This window comes from Cervus canadensis, chromosome 1 (genome assembly GCF_019320065.1).
Source record: "Cervus canadensis isolate Bull #8, Minnesota chromosome 1, ASM1932006v1, whole genome shotgun sequence".
Lineage (NCBI taxonomy): Eukaryota > Metazoa > Chordata > Mammalia > Artiodactyla > Cervidae > Cervus > Cervus canadensis.
The window spans coordinates 76,770,128-76,777,492 of record NC_057386.1 but is presented as its reverse complement, the minus strand read 5'-3'; positions in this window follow the sequence as shown (position 1 = coordinate 76,777,492).

Genomic DNA, 7,365 nt, shown 5'->3' with positions numbered 1-7,365 from the left:
TCACTTGAAAATTTATTTGGGAGTACATTTGAGGTTAAAGAAGTTTTCAGGTAAAAACCCTAAGTTTTAAAATGAGCTGGTAGGGTAGCTTTTTTTTGTGAGGCTAAGTAGTCTACCTTGTTTAAGAACAAACACTTCAGTGCAATTGGCAGATACCACAAGAGTGATTGATATTTCCAGATTTAGAGGTCAAAGGATTTGGAAGAATGAATAAGTATAAAATGTGTGAGAAAGAAGATGTGGCAAGTGTAAAATTAGTCTCTGTATTCAGATAACTGATTTAGGAGATTGTGGACCGGGGCTTGGGGCCTCTGAAGTTCATACTGCTTTCCCTGGTCAGTTTATCTCATTTATGTTCCTCTTCTGTTCAAACACAAAATTACATTATTCATGAAAGACTGCTTTTTAAATTGAATAATAAGACAATAGGTTGGTCTTTGGGGGGCAAACTTACTAGAGCCTGTGTATGTGCATGTTCAGTCACTCAGTCGTGTCTTACTCTTTGCGACCCCCTGGAATGCAGCCTGCCAGGCACCTCTGTCCATGGGATTTTCCAGGCAAGAATACTGGAGAGGGTTGCCATTTCCTCTTCCAGGGAATCAGTCTTCCCAACCCAGGGATCAAATGTGAGTCTCCTGCCTCTCCTGCATTTCCAAGCAGATTCTTTACCACTGCGCCACCTGGGAAGCCTGCTTGACAAACGCTGATTCACTTCGTTTGCTGAAATAACCTGATTTATCAAACATTTGTCAAGTACCTGCTATGCACTTTCCAGTTGTGTTAGGCGGTGAGCTGCATAGATGAACAAGATTGTCCTTGAAGAACTTAGAAAATAATACATAAACCAGTAGGAATTCTACAATGTCATGTGGTAGATGTAATTAAAGAGGCAGATACAAAGGACAATGAGCACAGAAATGGCATGACCTCGTGGCTCTGATGCAGAGGAGTGAGTGTGTGGTGAAATGAAGGGGTAGTCAGAACACTGGGAAATGAAACCAGCAAGGCAGGGCGTGGTTGAACCTCCAAGTTGCCATGTGTAGTGGAATTCAGACTGACTTGGGTGCGGGTATCAGAAGCTCAGTCCACATCAGCCTACAAGGGGGCATTTATTGCCAGAGTCTGACTTGTCTGACTTTGGGTCCAGCTGCATCCTTGTCCTGGAGTCTAAAGAAGAGCTGGGATGGAGCAGTTTCCCACCTTGGGTTCAAATCGCTGCATACCTTCATTCTCTCTCTCCACACCTTCATTCTCTCTCTCCTTTATTACTGGGTTTCTCCACTTTTCTGGTTCACTTGGCAGAAAACATGGCCACTGACTGCCTCTGAGCTTTTGCATGCTGCAGAAATCCAAAGAGAAACTGACTGTCAGTCCCAAGTCAAAATGTCTAGGATGACTTGGCTAGATTCAGGTGCCCAGTATAAGACCAATAGCTAAGAAAAGATCAATTAGTAAATTTCCATGTTTGGGGAAGAAGGAATTTTGGGGAACAGAAGGGAAAAAGCCACACAAAATCATTTGAGCTTTACTGTTTAGACAATGGGTTGTTCAGTTGCTAAGTGGTGTCTGACTCTTTGTGACCCGGTGGACTGCAGCACGCCAGGCTTCCCTGTCCTTCACTATCTCCCAGAGTTTGCTCAAACTCATGTCCATTGAGTTGGTGATGCTATGGGTAGAAAAAGCATTTGAATATGAAATGCTTAAGAAAGCGTGAAAGCATTTCAGCAAGGAAGTAAGTAAAATAATCAGATTTATGCCTAAAATTCCATTGGCAAGGGGAAGGTTGCGAATGGAGACATGGGGGCCAGTTTACTGTGATAGCCGAGAAGAAAGAACTTTCAACTGGGAATGTTGACAGAACAATATGCCATACAGCACTTATCTTCCTCTGGCTGGCTTATTTCACTTAGCACGAGGCCCTCCAGATTTATCCTTATTGTCTCAAATGTCTGGATTTCCATCTTTTAAGACAATAATATTCCTGTGTGGGGGTGTATGTGTCATATTTTCTTTATCTATTCATTTGTCAGTGGGCACTTAGATTGTTTCCATACCTTCACTATTGTGAATTAAGGATCCAATGAGTATGGTAGTACAGATCTTTTTGAGATAGTGACTGTTTTGCTTTGTATACCCAGAAGTGGGATCGTTGGATCATATGGTAGGTCCATGTTTAATTTCTTGAGAAATCTCCATACTGTTGTCCATAGTAGCTGTACCAGTTTACATTCCCAGCTGCAGTCCACAAAGGTTCTCTTTTCTCCACATCCTTCTTTTTGATGATAATCATCCTAAGAGCTGTGAGGTGTTATCTCATTGTGGTTTTGGTTTGCATTTCCCTGATGATTAGTGATATTGAGCACCTTCTCAAGTACCTGTCAGCCTCTGGTATGTCTTCTTTGGAAGAATGTTCAGGCTCTTCTACTTTTACACTATTTACTTACTTTTGCTACTGAGTTGCATGAGATTCTTGTGTGTTTTGGATATTAACTCCTTAAGGGATATGTGATTTGTAAAGTTTCTGCCGTTCCCCAGGTTGTCTTTTAATTTGTTGGTGGTTTCCTTTGCTGTTCAGAAGCTGTTTAGTTTCACGGAGTCCCACTTGCTTATTTTTGCTTTTGTTGCCTTTGCTTTTGGTGACATGAGTCATTTTGTTAAAGAAAAGGTTGCCCAAAGTAAAATCCACCAAAAAGAAATCAGGTCTCCCAAACCCGGACATTCATCTGAGATGATGTATTCACTCTGGGGGATGCTTGAGAACACACAAGTGGCTCACTAGTGTCCCTAGAGTCATGTCTGCCAGTCTCCATGCCGTCATGCGTGCTGTAGGTTTGGCTTATTGACAGAGAACCTCCAGTTTCTCAGGCCCACAGCTCACAAACTTCTTAAGCAAATATAAGACTAGTAAATATTATCTGCTTTGTGGAGTCTTTTAGTTCATTGTATATCCACGGACGCTGTATAGCACACATTTAAACGTTCTGAAAACTCTGGGAACTTAATCACAGAAGGTCATGTGTATCATAAACAGGACAAGGAGGCACCCTCTAAGCCTTTGTCCTTCTTCTTCTCTTCTAGCTGAACACCCTTCCCCTTTTGATCTCATCTTCAGAAGGCTCTTGATTCCCCAACCCACTTACAGGGCCTTGACTTGGCCCCTGAATTCCTGTGGGCCATCTTCCTTTTAGGGTACCAGTGACACATGGAACTAGATACGTCAAAATCCAAACTTAGAATCCTCCGCCCTAAACTTTTTTTTTTCCCCCTATGTTTCCTCAAAACTCCTAGACTCTGTTTGAGGCTCCCTTTCCTTCACCTCGCATATCTGGTCTCCCACCAGGATCCATTGGTTCCACTGTTTCTGATCCTTGCATTTATCCTCTTCTTTCTGAGAGGCCATGGACACTGCACATAGACTCTGAGGTCTAACTGCGGGCGGACCGAATCTAATGGTAAAATCTCTCAGGGCTTCAATGTCCTCTCATTTTTTTAAGGTCTTTATTGAATTTGTTACAGTATTGCTTCCATCTTGTATTTTGGTTTTTTGACTGGGAGGCATGTGGGATCTTAGTTCCCTGATCCTGCTTTGGAAGGTGAAGTCTCAACCACTGGACCGCCAGGGATCTCTCTTTTTTTTTTTTTTGGATCTCTCATTTTTAAAGGGGACTGACAATAATTCATAGGGTTATTGTGAGAATTAAATGAGTTAATTTAATTCTCTCCAGTGTTGCATAACAAACATTTCCACAACTTAGTAGATAAAAACCACACTCGTGTGTTACCTCTCACTGTTGCGGTGAGTTAGGAGTTGGGGAGCTGTCCAGCAAGGCACTTCTGGCTTGGGTCTCTCGTGAGGCTGCAGTCATCTAACAGCTGGGGCTGGAACACCTGGCACTCCCCAGGCATCTTCTTCTGTCTGGTATCCCCACATGGTGGCCTCAAGGTAGCCAGACTTCTGCTAGGATGGCTGGAGATACCCTGAGCAACAGCCCCAGATACACCGGCAGATGCCCCAGGGTCTTTTCTCACTTAGCTCAGAAGTCCTGCTCTGTTGCCTTGATGGAGGAAAACCTGCTGGGGAAAGAAAATCTAAAGAAAGAGAAAGAATGAAGATGGATTAGAATGAAGAGCTGACTCATCGGAAAGGACCCTGATGCCAGGAAAGATTCAGGGCAAGAGGATGAGATGGTTGGATGGCAGCACTGACTCAGTGGACATGAGTTTGAGCAAGCTCTGGGAGACAGTGAAGGACAGGGAAGCCTGGCATGCTGCAGTCCATGGGGTCACAAAGAGCTGGACACGACTTAGCAACTGAACAACAACAAAGAGAATAAAAGGGAGGCTGGGAAGGGAATAATAGGAATCCTAAAGGACAAATATAGAGGATAAAACGATGAATCAAAGAGGCATTGGTGGAATGTTGTAAAACAAAAGCCCCACAAAAAACCTGCCAGGATTGAAAGTGGGGAGACATAAACTCCAACTGTGCATGGAAGCCGGTCAGAACACTTGTGGACCTTTCTTAAAACCATCACAGAGAGTGACCACGAGAATGTTTTGTACCATTCAGATGACTCACTGCTTATCTCATGGCTGTCTCATTAAAAGACTGGAACTGAGATGTGCTGCACGTTTTTCTTTGACAAAAAGATATGATTCAAATTACTGGCCATTTCTATAATGATAAGTGTCTGGGATGTATTTCATACTAAAGATTATGCTACCTAATAGTTATTTTTAGAAAAGCACTATTTCTTTCTGGTGGGTATCTGAAAATGATTTTATCTGACGCGCTTTTATTTCTAAAGTCTGTGTCACCTATAAAAATTCTATCTGAGCATTCTGAAAGTTAGAATTTTCAATTCTGTTTAATGTTCTTCCAAACTAAGACTTACACTAGACTTTGGATCTGTTTGTTAAAATGAAACAATTAATTTGCAAGAATGAACTGGGGAGATGGATATCTAGCAAATGGTTTCCAGTAAAAACCTTCGCATATCTGGTAGGTGGAATTGAGAACTCTGCATCAAGGTTTAATTAGGCCTGTGAATGATGTTCTTCTATTTGGACCTAAGGATCTTTGTGGGTTTTTCATTTTTTTCTTAACTTTGGTAGTCATTAGATGCGAGTATGAATATAAACTGAGTTTATAAATGGACTTTTGCCATGCTTTATGTTGAAGTATTAAAGATTTTCAAAATAATGAAGCATATTTAATCCTACCACTTTCACTGAAAATTATTTTCAGCTAAATAGGGCCGTGTGAGAGATAGAATAAAAAGGCTCTTTATGTGAAAAATACAATAATTATTTTAAACTATACTTCATCTCATCTCTTAAATTTCTATTTTGTGTATGTGTCTTAATCTACTTAAGGTTATCAGTACAGATTGTAGTTATAGTTTTTTTATTAAACAGTTGCAAATTCCTTTGTTTTTTATTTTTAACATATTTATTTATTTATTATTTTTTGACCACGTGATGTGAAGGATCTTTGTTCCCTGACCAGGAATTGAACCTGTGCCCACAGCAGTGGGAGCATGGATTCATAACTGCTGGACTGCCAGGGCAGTCCCTTGATCGTGGCTATAGTTTTAGATGAACCAATGGATATTCACTGAAGTGTTACCAAACCAGTCTTGGGTCTGCTCGTCCAAGTGCACACAGTGAAGCCAATTCACCAATATAAGGTTGTGGTGAAGAAAAGTGCAGTGTGTAGTGCAGGGCGCCAAGCGAGGAGTTCAGGGTAGCTAGTGTTTGAAAGACTCAAACTCCCCAAAGTCTTTGAAGATTTTTAAAGACAGAGTGAGAGGGGGATTGTGAGGTTTTGATCAACTTATAGACATCTTTCTGACTGGTTGGTGGTGAGAGAGACAACGTCATCACCCTTCTGGTTCCAACCGGTCTGGGGTCTGTGTTCTTTTCTGGGATCAGTTGACTTCTTCCCCCCGGTGGGGTTTTCAGTATTTGCAAAACACCTCAAAGGACATGACTCAGAATATTGTCTATAGCCCTTGAGGAGGAACTAAAAGTCCTTGGCTTGGCTTCATGGCTAAATTTTTTTTTTTTTAACCTTGCTTGGCTGTTTTCCTTTTTGTCCCCCTGCACTTTCTCACTTCTCTGATGAAGTTTTTCCTTTGATTAAAGTTTTTTTATACAGATAGAAGGTCAGCAGAGGACATGGGGGGAATCTATTTTGGGAAGGCCTCAGAGGGTCCTGCCTAGTTACAGAAGCGCTGGTCACACACTTTTTCTGATAAGAATGTCTGGTCTTGAGTTTGAAGTCCACTGAGGTGCACACTTCCATCAGCGTCTGTGAAACACCCTGAGCTGTTGGCATGCATGTCCTCCTGCCCTTGGTGGGTCTGGGCTGTGTCTCTACGAAAGAAGGCTGAACGCTGAGGAATTGATGCTTTTGAATTGTGGCATGGAGAAAACTCTTGAGAGTCCCTTGGACAGCCAGGAGATCAAACCAGTCAATCCTAAAGGAAATCAACCCTGAATATTCATTGGAAGGACTGATGCTGAAGCTCCAATCCTTTTTGGCCACCTGAGGCAAAGAGCTAACTCATTGGGGAAAAAAAACCCTAATGCTGGGAAAGATTGAGGGCAGGAAGAGAAGGGGGCAACAGAGGATGAGATGCTTGGATGGCATCACGACTCAATGGACGTGAATTTGAGCAAACTCTGGAAGATAGTGGAGAACAGAGAAGCCTGGTGTACTGCAGTTCATGGAGTCACAAAGAGTTGGACATGACTTAGTGACTGAACGATAGCAACTCTTTACGACGTGGGAAGCGGCAGGAGCCACTGCTTGGAGATTTGTGCTAGGCATGCTCCCCTTAATTCATCCCTCCCTAGGATATCACAGGGGGAAGGAGAAGGAACCACTTGCCTTAATTCTGCTGATGGCAGCCTTGATTATCTATAATGATCTCCACATTTTCACAGTCAGCATCTAGTCTTTGAATGTCATTTGTTTCCTCCACAGTCACCCACTTTCCCAAAGTGTTCGCCATTTGAAAATCACTCGTATTTAAGCAATTCTTGATTCGTCAATGATTTGACTCCAAGGGCTTTCAAAAGGAAAAATATTCCTGATATGATGGTTGAGTCATGCTTGGTGAAATGAGCAGCTCAAGCCCGGCACAATGCTAGAGCAATACTGCATTCAGATTTTGGCAAGAACATGTATCCTCTGGGAATTTTGTTACATGAAAGTAAAAATGAAGTCACTCTGCTTTAACTCCTTTGCTAAGCTTAAAAAAACAAAAACAACCGAAATCAAAGCAGTCTTTCTTAATGTTAGTAAACTTAAAACACTGAGGTCCTCGTGTTTTTCTCTTGTATCGTGATGGCAAGCGA